This window comes from Rhipicephalus microplus, unplaced genomic scaffold, assembly GCF_043290135.1.
Source record: "Rhipicephalus microplus isolate Deutch F79 unplaced genomic scaffold, USDA_Rmic scaffold_124, whole genome shotgun sequence".
NCBI lineage: Eukaryota > Metazoa > Arthropoda > Arachnida > Ixodida > Ixodidae > Rhipicephalus > Rhipicephalus microplus.
In genome coordinates, this window is record NW_027464696.1 from 610,001 (window position 1) to 622,500 (window position 12,500).

The window sequence follows — 12,500 nt, forward strand, 5'->3', positions numbered from 1 at the left end:
AGGAACGGCGCGGAGAGGGCTCGAGGCAAAGCTCGACCCTAAACCGCGCCAAGTACGGAGGGAACAGCGCGGCTAAGGGCTCGAAACAAACCCTGAACCGCGCCAAGTACGAAAGGAACGGCGCGCAGTAGGGGTTTAAAACAAAGCTGGTCCCAAAATCGCGCCAAGTACGAAAGGAACAGCGCGGTCGAGACTCGGAAGAAAAAGCTTTCAAAGTGTCGTAGCACGATGCACACTGCTGTTCGTGTGGAACAAACGTGACTACCGTGCTGTACGGTGGAGTTCTGTGCGCAAAAGCGGCGCGTGTGTTTCTAAGCACCACAGCGTTGTGTCAAAAAAGAGGTGCCTGAGAGAAACGCATGCGACTGCCGTGCTTTGCGGCATAGCACCGTGCGCAAAAACGGTGCGCATGCAAGAGGTGTCAGAGCTAGCGAACTTGTGCCACGAGCAACAGGTCACTAAAAGCCTATAGATGACGGTGTTGGAGGAAAAGAAAAATATCGAGAAAGCACTGCGGTGTGCCGTGCGTAGGGACGGGCGCGCGTGCCACATGCCGCCGAAATATGGGTGTCGGAGAAAACAGAGTGCCGCGCGTAACGAGGGGCGCGCGTGTTACAGAGAGATATGCCCAAACGCATGAAAGTGTACGCAGGTGTCCTAAGGCAGTTTTTTTTTTTTTTTCCTCATTTTGATGTCGCCCCGGCTGACGCGGTTTTCGTTTTTCCGTGCCGCCCCGGCTGACGCAGTTTTTGCGCCGCCCCGGCTGACGCGGTTTTTGCGCCGCCCCGGCTGACGCGGTTTTCGCGCCGCCCCGGCTGACGCGGTTTTCGCGCCGCCCCGGCTGACGCGGTTTTTGCGTCGCCCCGGCTGACGCGGTTCGGACTTTGCACTTTTTGGCTCACCCCGGCTGGCGGCCCACTCACTCGATCGCCAGGTCTGTTTGCCCCGGTGGTTCCACCGCCAGGCTTAAGCGCGAACTTTTTTTGTTTGTTTTCTTTTGATTAAGCGCAAGCTTTTTTCTTTGTTTTCTTTTGATTAAGCGCGGGCTTTTTTCTTTGTTTTTTTTTTTTATTTCGCCCCGGCAGACGCGGTTTTTGCGCCGCCCCGGCTGACGCGGTTTTTGCCGCCCCGGCTGACGCAGTTCGGACTTAGCACTTTTCGGCTGTGCCTGGCTGGCGGCCCACTCACTCGATCGCCATGTCTGTTTGCCACAGTTTTCCCGGTGGTGCCGCACCCGGGCTCGCCCCGGCTGACGCAGTTTTCGCGCCGCCCCGGCTGACGCGGTTTCGTGCCGCCCCGGCAGACGCGGTTTTCGCGCCGCCCCGGCTGACGCGGTTTCGTGCCGCCCCGGCAGACGCAGTTCGGACTTAGCACTTTTCGGCTGTGCCTGGCTGGCGGCCCACTCACTCAATCGCCATGTCTGTTTGCCACAGTTTTCCCGGTGGTGCCGCACCCGGGCTCGCCCCGGCTGACGCAGTTTTCGCGCCGCCCCGGCTGACGCGGTTTCGTGCCGCCCCGGCAGACGCGGTTTTCGCGCCGCCCCGGCTGACGCGGTTTCGTGCCGCCCCGGCAGACGCAGTTCGGACTTAGCACTTTTCGGCTGTGCCTGGCTGGCGGCCCACTCACTCGATCGCCATGTCTGTTTGCCACAGTTTTCCCGGTGGTGCCGCACCCGGGCTCGCCCCGGCAGACGCGTTTTTTTTTTTTCTTTCGCCCCGGCTGACGCAGTTTTCGCGCCGCCCCGGCTGACGCGGTTTCGTGCCGCCCCGGCAGACGCGGTTTTTTGCGCCGCCCCGGCTGACGCGGTTTTTTCCGCCCCGGCTGACGCAGTTCGGACTTAGCACTTTTCGGCTGTGCCTGGCTGGCGGCCCACTCACTCGATCGCCATGTCTGTTTGCCACAGTTTTCCCGGTGGTGCCGCACCCGGGCTCGCCCCGGCTGACGCAGTTTTCGCGCCGCCCCGGCTGACGCGGTTTCGTGCCGCCCCGGCAGACGCGGTTTTCGCGCCGCCCCGGCTGACGCGGTTTCGTGCCGCCCCGGCAGACGCAGTTCGGACTTAGCACTTTTCGGCTGTGCCTGGCTGGCGGCCCACTCACTCGATCGCCATGTCTGTTTGCCACAGTTTTCCCGGTGGTGCCGCACCCGGGCTCGCCCCGGCTGACGCAGTTTTCGCGCCGCCCCGGCTGACGCGGTTTCGTGCCGCCCCGGCAGACGCGGTTTTCGCGCCGCCCCGGCTGACGCGGTTTCGTGCCGCCCCGGCAGACGCAGTTCGGACTTAGCACTTTTCGGCTGTGCCTGGCTGGCGGCCCACTCACTCGATCGCCATGTCTGTTTGCCACAGTTTTCCCGGTGGTGCCGCACCCGGGCTCGCCCCGGCAGACGCGTTTTTTTTTTTCTTTCGCCCCGGCTGACGCAGTTTTCGCGCCGCCCCGGCTGACGCGGTTTCTTGCCGCCCCGGCAGACGCGGTTTTTTTGCGCCGCCCCGGCTGACGCGGTTTTTGCCGCCCCGGCTGACGCAGTTCGGACTTGGCACTTTTTGGCTGAGCCTGGCTGGTGGCCCACTCACTCGATCGCCATGTCTGTTAGCCACAGTTTTCCCGGTGGTGCCGCACCCGGGCTCGCCCCGGCTGACGCAGTTTTCGCGCCGCCCCGGCAGACGCGGTTTTCGCGCCGCCCCGGCTGACGCGGTTTTTGCCGCCCCGGCTGACGCAGTTCGGACTTGGCACTTTTTGGGCTGAGCCTGGCTGGCGGCCCACTCACTCGATCGCCATGTCTGTTTGCCACAGTCTTCCCGGTGGTGCCGCACCCGGGCTCGCCCCGGCAGACGCGTTTTTTTTTTCTTTCGCCCCGGCAGACGTGGTTCCCCCCCCCCCCCCTTTTCGCTCGCCCCGGCTGACGAGGTTTTCGCGCCGCCCCGGCTGACGCAGTTTTCGCGCCGCCCCGGCTGACGCGGTTTCGTGCCGCCCCGGCTGACGCGGTTTTCGCGCCGCCCCGGCTGACGCGGTTTTTGCGTCGCCCCGGCTGACACGGTTCGGACTTTGCACTTTTCGGCTGTGCCTGGCTGGCGGCCCACTCACTCGATCGCCATGTCTGTTTGCCACAGTTTTCCCGGTGGTGCCGCACCCGGGCTTGCCCCGGCAGACGCGTTTTTTTTTTTCTTTTCGCCCCGGCTGACGCAGTTTTCGCCCCGCCCCGGCTGACGCGGTTTCGTGCCGCCCCGGCAGACGCGGTTTTTTGCGCCGCCCCGGCTGACGCGGTTTTTGCCGCCCCGGCTGACGCAGTTCGGACTTTGCACTTTTTGGCTGAGCCTGGCTGGCGGCCCACTCACTCGATCGCCATGTCTGTTTGCCACAGTTTTCCCGGTGGTGCCGCACCCGGGCTCGCCCCGGCAGACGCGTTTTTTTTTTTCCTTCGCCCCGGCAGACGTGGTTCCCCCCCCCCTCCGTCTTTCTTTTTGTTTTTTTTTTTCGCCGCGGCTGAAGTGGATTTTTCGGTGCCTCGACGCCCCGGTAGTCGCGGTTTTTCCGTTTCCGCACGGCCCCGGCTGACGCTGCTCGGTCACAGTCGCCTTTTGTGAGGATTGCAGACTTCTTGAGCGCGGGTGTTTTTTTTTTGTTGTTGTTGTTGTTTTATTACGCATTCGCTCCAGCAGACGCTGTTTAGACTTTTTGTTTCCTCTTTTATCCTGCGACGAGGTGACGAGGTTTATTCGGTGCCCCGCCGCCCCGGCTGAAGTGATTTTTCCTGTCCCGTGCCGCCCCGGCTGACGCGGTTGGGACTTCGCGTTTGTTCGGCCGCCACGGGTTTTGGCGCACTCGCTCGGTTGCTTGTTGTTGCCACTTGTTGCGAACCCAGGTTTCTTGAGCGAGCGCGGGCGTTTTTTCTTCCTTTCTTTCTTTGTTCTATGTGTTAGCGAATCGGCCTTTAATATCACACGAGGACTCACAACCAACAATTTTCAGTTTGAAGTGTAAAAAATCTGCAGGTGTTGACGTAACTGACTTGCCCCGTACCCTTGAGTACATCCATGAAGTTCTCGTAGTACTACTAAATCGCATTATTCCAAGTGGAGAAATTCCCATAAACTTGCAAACCTCTACACGAAAATCGGTGCGCGTGATAAAGTTGAAAATTATCGTCCGATATCAAATGTGCCTTCTATAACACAAATTCTAGGAAAAAAAAAAAAAAACACTTGTTCGCCGTTTTCTGCGCCGTGACTGGCAGCACTCCGGCGAAGCGAAACGGGGTCGATTCGAGCACGATATCGGCGTCTTTCGACGTGCTCGCCGGCGACCGTCGCACGAGTACGTCGCACGAGCGCGTCTGCCGGGGCGCCGTTTGCGAAGCCGACGCAAAAGTGGGAACCGCCGCTCGGATGATCGCCGCTTTCGGCAGAGTGAGTGTTGGCACTCCGGGGAAGCGAAACAGCGTGAATGCGCCCACGAAATCGGCGTATTTTGAAGTGCCCGCCGGCGACCGTCGCACGAGTACGGTAAACCGCGTCAGCCGGGGCGTAGTTCGGGACGCCGACGAAAAAGTGGGAAGCGCAACTCGGATCTTCGCCGTTTTTGCAGGAGTGAGTGGCGGCCCTCCTGCGAGACCAAGAAGCATCGATTCGTGCACGAATTCGGCGCCTTTCGACGTGATCGCCGGCGACCGTCGCTCGAGTAGGGCAAACCGCGTCTGCCGGGGCGGGCTTCGGGACGCCGATGCGAAAGTGGGAAACGCTGCTCGGATGTTCGCCGTTTTTGGCCGAGTGAGTGCTGGCACTCGGGCGAAGCCAAACGGGGCCGATTACGGCACGATATCGGCGTCTTTCGACGTGCCCGGCGGCGACCGTCGCACGAGTACGGTAAACCGCGTCAGCCCGGGCGGAGTTCGGGACGCCGATGCGAAAGTGGAGAACGCCGCTCGGATCTTCGCCGTTTTTGGAGGAGTGAGTGGCGGCACTCCGGAGAAGCCAAGGAGCGCCAATTAGCGCACGATATCGGCGTCTTTCGACGCGCTCGCCGGCGACCGTCGAACGAGTAGGGCAAACCGCGTCTGCCGGGGCGGGGTTTACGACGCCGACGCAAAAGTGGGAACCGCCGCTCGGATGTTGGCCGTTTTTGGCAGAGTGAGTGCTGGCACACCGGCGACGCGAAAGAGCACGAAAGCGCCCACGAAAGTGGCGTATTTGGACGTGCTTGACGGCGACCGCTGCAGGAGTACGAAAAACCACGTCAGCCGGGGCGAGCGACCCACGGCGGTCTGGGTGCTTATCGCTGCTATTATAGGGGCACCCCGGCAGACGCAGAAAAAAAAAATTTTTTTTCGACCTTCTTTTTTGCTGGTCGAGCTCGGGTAACCCAGGTCGCAATGGGAGCCGCGCACGAAAGCGGCGTCGCGAGACGCGTTCGCGGTCGCTAGTCGCACGAGCTCGGCAACCGCGTCAGCCGGCGCGGAGTTCGGGATGCCGACGGCTAAGTGGGTACCGCTGCTCGGATGTTCGCCGTTTTTGGCCGAGTGAGTGCTGGCACTCCGGCGAAGCGAAACGGGGCCGATTCGGGCACGATATCGGCGTATTTCGACGTGCTCGCCGGCGACCGTCGCACGAGTACGGCAAAGCGCGTCTGCCGGGGCGAGGTTTGCGATGCCGACGAAAAAGTGGGAAGCGCCGCTCGGATCTTCGCCGTTTTTGCAGGAGTGAGTGGCGGCCCTCCTGCGAGACCAAGAAGCATCGACTCGCGCACGATATCGGTGTCTTTCGACGTGCCCGCCGGCCACCGCCGCACGAGTACGGCAAACCGCGTATGCCGGGGCGGGGTTGGCGACGCCGACGCAAAAGTGGGAACCGCCACTAGGATGTTCGCCGTTTTTGGCAGAGTGAGTGCTGGCACACCGGCGACGCGAAAGAGCGCGAAAGCGCCCACGAAAGTGGCGTATTTGGACGTGCTTGACGGCGACCGCTGCAGGAGTACGAAAAACCACGTCAGCCGGGGCGAGCGACCCACGGCGGTCTGGGTGCTTATCGCTGCTATTATAGGGGCACCCCGGCAGACGCAGAAAAAAAAAATTTTTTTTCGACCTTCTTTTTTGCTGGTCGAGCTCGGGTAACCCAGGTCGCAATGGGAGCCGCGCACGAAAGCGGCGTCGCGAGACGCGTTCGCGGTCGCTAGTCGCACGAGCTCGGCAACCGCGTCAGCCGGCGCGGAGTTCGGGATGCCGACGGCTAAGTGGGTACCGCTGCTCGGATGTTCGCCGTTTTTGGCCGAGTGAGTGCTGGCACTCCGGCGAAGCGAAACGGGGCCGATTCGGGCACGATATCGGCGTATTTCGACGTGCTCGCCGGCGACCGTCGCACGAGTACGGCAAAGCGCGTCTGCCGGGGCGAGGTTTGCGATGCCGACGAAAAAGTGGGAAGCGCCGCTCGGATCTTCGCCGTTTTTGCAGGAGTGAGTGGCGGCCCTCCTGCGAGACCAAGAAGCATCGACTCGCGCACGATATCGGTGTCTTTCGACGTGCCCGCCGGCCACCGCCGCACGAGTACGGCAAAACCGCGTATGCCGGGGCGGGGTTGGCGACGCCGACGCAAAAGTGGGAACCGCCACTAGGATGTTCGCCGTTTTTGGCAGAGTGAGTGCTGGCACTCCGGCGAAGCGAAAGAGCGCGAATGCGCCCACGAAAGTGGCGTGTTTGGACGTGCTTGACGACGACCACCGCAGGAAAACGAAAAACCACGTCAGCCGGGGCGAGCGACCCATGGCGGTCTGGGTGCTTATCGCTGCTATTATAGGGGCACCCCGGCAGACGCAAAAAAAAAAAAAAATTTTTTTCGACATTCTTTCTTGCTCGTCGACCTCGGGTGACCCAGGTCGCAGTGGGAGCCGCGCACGAAAGCGGCGTCGCGAGACGGCTTCGCGGTCGCTAGTCGCACGAGCTCGGCAACCGCGTCTGCCGGGGCGGAGTTCGGGACGCCGACGGCTAAGTGGGAACCGCCGCTCGGATGTTCGCCGTTTGTGGCCGAGTGAGTGCTGGCACTCCGGCGAAGCCAAACGGGGCCGATTCCGGCACGATATCGGCGTCTTTCTACGTGCTCGCCGGCGACCGTCGCACGAGTACGGCAAAGTGCGTCTGCCGGGGCGGGGTTTGCGACGCGTACGCAATAGTGAGAACCGTCGCTCGGATGTTCGTCGTCTTTCGCCGAGCCAGTGCTGGCACTCCGGCGAAGCCGAACGGAGCCGATTCGGGCACGATATCGGCGTCTTTCCACGTGCTCGCCGGCGACCGTCGCACGAGTACGGTAAACCGCGTCAGCCGGGGCGGAGTTCGGGACGCCGATGCGAAAGTGGGAAGCGCCGCTCGGATCTTCGCCGTTTTTGGAGGAGTCAGTGGCGGCACTCCGGTGAAGCCAAGGTGCGCCAATTCGCGCACGATATCGGCGTCTTTCGACGTGCCCGCCGGCCACCGTCGCACGAGTACGGCAAACCTCGTCTGCCGGGGCGGGGTTTGCGACGCCGACGCAAAAGTGGGAACCGCCGCTCGGATGTTCGCCGTTTTTGGCAGAGTGAGTGCTGGCACTCCGGCGAAGCGAAAGAGCGTGAATGCGCCCACGAAAGTAGCGTATTTGGACGTGCTTGACGGCGACCGCCGCAGGAGTACGAAAAACCACGTCAGCCGGGGCGAGCGACCCACGGCGGTCTGGGTGCTTATCGCTGCTATTATAGGGGCACCCCGGCAGACGCAGAAAGAAAAAAAAAAAAATGGGGACATGGCGTGCGTCACCGTGCGGCTTCGCAGCGTTGCCGAAGTCGCCGAGCCCTTCGACTGAGCCGAACGGCGGACAGGGAACGTTGGTCGGCCGTTCTAACCTGTCGGTGCCACGCCGAGACGTCGTTAAGGAAAACCGCGTCGTGGGCCTCTACGACGCCGTCGAGTCGTTGTACGTTTGGTGTCCAGCGTGTCGGCGGCGAGTAGCGGACACGTCGTTCACGACTTCGGTCTTTCGCAGTCGACGCGAACTTGCGGAGAGTCGTGGTGTCTCACGTTTTCGGCAGAAACCGCGGCGGAATTTTCCCGTGCGTGCGCGCACGACCTCGGTGCTGTGCCGTCAGCGTAGTGTTGCACAAACTCGTGGCCTACCCAAGGTGCGGTACGTTTGCGGCCGTATCCTCGGTGGGAATTTCGTGAGTAGGGTCGCAAATTCTACGACCTCGGCGGGTTTGAGAGCGACGTAGACTTGTGGCACGCTCAACGTGCCACACGTTTCGGGGCACACCCGCGGTGAAATTTTCTCGAGTACGCTCGTATTAGTGCCCAAGGAGGTCTGGGTACTTATCGCTGCTATTATGTGGGGGTTCTCGTGAGCGGCGTACGCGAAAGCGACCGGGTGTCTGATATGCGGCGGGCTTCGGCCTCGTCAAGCGTGTCCTCGGGTCTGCTCCAGGGGAATCCACGGCAGTCGTCTGCAGCCTCATCCGCTTGATGCGTTAGGGGCTGGTTGTCGGACGGTGCCGTTTTACCACGATATCGAGGTGTGTTCCGTGTCGTCCTCGGGCGATTCAGATGCGAAAGCGCCGAAGACGCGGGCGTGACCCGTCGTCTGGCGGCTTTGCAGTCTCGGCTCCGTTGCTAGTTCCGGCCGGTCCACCGACAGTGCAGCGGGCTTGGGCAACCCGCACGGCGCGACCGAGTCGATGCAACGAAAAAGAGCGAGCATGAACGTGCTTCTTGCCGCACGGCTCCCACTCGTCTTTCGGGAAGGTTGTGCCGTAGCGAGCTCGAACGCCGTCATCTCGGAGTGCAAAATAAGCGTGTTGGGGCGCCTGAAGGTGGCCTCCGCCGCACACAGACTGCGTCCGGCCCGCCGAAGGCGAGGACGGACGCGCAGTCGAACGATTACCTGGTTGATCCTGCCAGTAATCATATGCTTGTCTCAAAGATTAAGCCATGCATGTCTAAGTACATGCCGAAATAAGGCGAAACCGCGAATGGCTCATTAAATCAGTTATGGTTCCTTAGATCGTTTCTTCCTACTTGGATAACTGTGGCAATTCTAGAGCTAATACATGCAGTGAGCCTGGAGCCCTTTGGGTAACGGGTGCTTTTATTAGACCAAGATCGATCGGGTTTCGGCCCGTATTGTGTGGTGACTCTGGATAACTTTGTGCTGATCGCATGGCCACGAGCCGGCGACGTTTCTTTCAAGTGTCTGCCTTATCAACTTTCGATGGTAGGTTACTTGCTTACCATGGTTGTTACGGGTAACGGAGAATCAGGGTTCGATTCCGGAGAGGGAGCCTGAGAAACGGCTACCACATCCAAGGAAGGCAGCAGGCGCGCAAATTACCCACTCCCGGCACGGGGAGGTAGTGACGAAAAATAACAATACGGGACTCTTTTGAGGCCCCGTAATTGAAATGAGTACACTCTAAATCCTTTAACGAGGATCAATTGGAGGGCAAGTCTGGTGCCAGCAGCCGCGGTAATTCCAGCTCCAATAGCGTATACTAAAGCTGCTGCGGTTAAAAAGCTCGTAGTTGGATCTCAGTTCCAGACGAGTAGTGCATCTACCCGATGCGACGGCTCGGACTGAACATCATGCCGGTTCTTTCTTGGTGCACTTCATTGTGTGCCTCGAGATGGCCGGTGCTTTTACTTTGAAAAAATTAGAGTGCTCAACGCAGGCGAGTCGCCTGAATAAACTTGCATGGAATAATAGAACAAGACCTCGTTTCTGTTCTGTTGGTTTTTGGAATACGAGGTAATGATTAAGAGGGACGGACGGGGGCATTCGTATTGCGGCGCTAGAGGTGAAATTCTTGGACCGTCGCAAGACGAACTACTGCGAAAGCATTTGCCAAGAATGTTTTCATTGATCAAGAACGAAAGTCAGAGGTTCGAAGGCGATCAGATACCGCCCTAGTTCTGACCATAAACGATGCCAACCAGCGATCCGCCTGAGTTACTCAAATGACTCGGCGGGCAGCTTCCGGGAAACCAAAGTATTTGGGTTCCGGGGGAAGTATGGTTGCAAAGCTGAAACTTAAAGGAATTGACGGAAGGGCACCACCAGGAGTGGAGCCTGCGGCTTAATTTGACTCAACACGGGAAAACTTACCCGGCCCGGACACTGGGAGGATTGACAGATTGAGAGCTCTTTCTTGATTCGGTGGATGGTGGTGCATGGCCGTTCTTAGTTGGTGGAGCGATTTGTCTGGTTAATTCCGATAACGAACGAGACTCTAGCCTATTAAATAGGTGCGGGGTTCCCAGCACCTTACAACCTTCTTAGAGGGACAAGCGGCTCCTAGCCGCACGAAACAGAGCAATAACAGGTCTGTGATGCCCTTAGATGTCCGGGGCCGCACGCGCGCTACACTGAAGGAAGCAGCGTGTCTTTATCCCTGTCTGAAAAGACTGGGTAACCCGTGGAACTTCTTTCGTGATTGGGATAGGGGCTTGCAATTGTTCCCCTTGAACGAGGAATTCCCAGTAAGCGCGAGTCATAAGCTCGCGTTGATTACGTCCCTGCCCTTTGTACACACCGCCCGTCGCTACTACCGATTGAATGATTTAGTGAGGTCTTCGGACCGATGTCCGGCGCGGCCTTTCGGTTGCGCCGGTCTGTTGGAAAGATGACCAAACTTGATCATTTAGAGGAAGTAAAAGTCGTAACAAGGTTTCCGTAGGTGAACCTGCGGAAGGATCATTAACGGATTGTGAAGGGTGAGCGCCTCAGCTGCGTCTGCGCCCGACACTTTCTGCCGCTGACCCCGTTTGGACGCGGGGTCGGCTTTTCCCCACGGGGCTGCCTGAATGTGGAGCGGCACCCCGTGACAAATTGTTGCGCCCAGCGGACGCCAACACCGCGACCTTGGACGGTCGGCCAGGTGGCGGACGCGGGTACAAACGGCGCAACGCACTCATAGGTCGGCTTTCGACCCGCCACTGCACCGTGGCTCGAAGCGCTCGAAATGCGCGACCCGACCGCTGCGGGACCGCCTAGTACTGTAAACAGGAGCGGCGGAGCGCGAACGGCGAGTCGTGGTTACGTCGGTAGAAGGCGAGGCTGCGCGTTCCCGAAACGCCAGCCGAGTGCCCTCCCGACCGTTCGAGCGTGCAAGAACGAGACCCGACAATCGCGCGGCGACTGCCAAGTACGAGAGGAACGGCACAAGCGTCGGCGGTCGGTCAAGGAACTGGCGATGTGACGGGTCCGCTGTGCACCAGTGCATACCGTCCCGCCGTCCGCGGCAAGCGCCTCCGCGTCCTCGGGTGACGGAGGCTGCCGGTCGGTTCTTGCAGGCGAGGGATCTCGCTGGCACCGGTTCGCGTTGACGCGCGGCCGGTCATGGCACGGCGATGCGACGGCCGAGGTGCGCAGTACTCGATGGAGGAACCGCACGCTCCGATGACCGTCCCGCCCTCCGCGGCGTATGCGTACCGACCGTAATGGTTGCAGCAGCGCCGGCCGGCTTTTGAATTCGCCACACGAAACACGGTGCGAGATCGCGGTTAGGGGAGCGTCGACGTTGCCAGGCGTTTTGCTTGCTGCCGAGGGAAAGGCGGCACGGCCACGTCGCGCTCGTCGCGATTAGCGGGTCTGCGCGCTTTGGGAAGGTGCCGCAACGACTTGCCGAAAGAGGAAGCACGGAAGAACGAGGGACTTGGACGTCCCGACAATTGAACGCACTTGCGGCCAGGCCCTTGCTGGCTTCGTTCTTCCGCCTCGAGTAGGCTCGTACGCGGCTCCGGCGCCGAAAGTGGTCCTTGGCACCGACTTCGGTGGACGTGGGAAGTGCCGCGCAAGTACGGCGCGCCTGGCTCCACCTGTTGGCTAAAGTAGGCAGCCGGATCGGCATTTTGGTGTGCGGTGGCAAACCGTGGATGCGAAAAAAGCTTGTGCGATTTCGTGGAACAAAAAGCGGGGGTCCCCCTTTTTATGCGGAGGAGACCGACCCGCCTGCCGTGGTGAACCGCGACGCCACGGTAAAAACGGGAGAGGCTTGTCGATGGGACCGTGCATCCCGCGCTCCACGGAGGCCGGGAGGCGGCCGCCCGAGGAAATGTGTAGCCGTCGAGGCCCGCATCTGCGTGCACTCTTATCCAAATGGGTGTACCGCAGGCATTTTCTGGTTAGGCGGGCCAATGAGAGCGAGCACACAACGATACCTACGGGTCCGGCTTGGAGAACCGGCTTCGACGCCTCCCGAGTATTTATAGAGGGGTGGACCACGAAAGCACTCGCAAGTAGCGAAAGCGAAACGCCGTCCGAAACACACCGTTTGCTCGATTTGCGGCAGCCGAAAAAGGCGCGGCAGAGTTTTGGAGTCCAAGCGTGCGCTGAAAAGCGCCCTTCTTGGCCACTGTTTGGCCGAGTGCCAGAAACGTTTGGTTTTGACTGTACGGAATTGAACAAACACTTTTTCACGACTCTAAGCGGTGGATCACTCGGTTCTCGGGTCGATGAAGAACGCAGCCAGCTGCGAGACTTGGTGTGAATTGCAGGACACACT

General features: G+C 60.3%; 2 non-coding genes across 2 annotated transcripts in view; both read left to right on the forward strand.

Moving 5' to 3' along the window:
* The first annotated feature begins 8,881 nt into the window (after nucleotides 1-8,881).
* Nucleotides 8,882-10,696, forward strand: LOC142790733 (small subunit ribosomal RNA). Its single transcript, XR_012889725.1, has one exon. It is a non-coding gene; the product is annotated as a small subunit ribosomal RNA (ribosomal RNA).
* A 1,719-nt stretch (nucleotides 10,697-12,415) lies between these two features.
* LOC142790794 (5.8S ribosomal RNA) overlaps nucleotides 12,416-12,500 on the forward strand; it is a 153-nt gene continuing 68 nt past the window's right edge. Inside the window, exon 1 of the ribosomal RNA XR_012889773.1 lies at nucleotides 12,416-12,500. This exon is cut by the window's right edge and continues 68 nt beyond it. This is a non-coding gene — a ribosomal RNA (5.8S ribosomal RNA).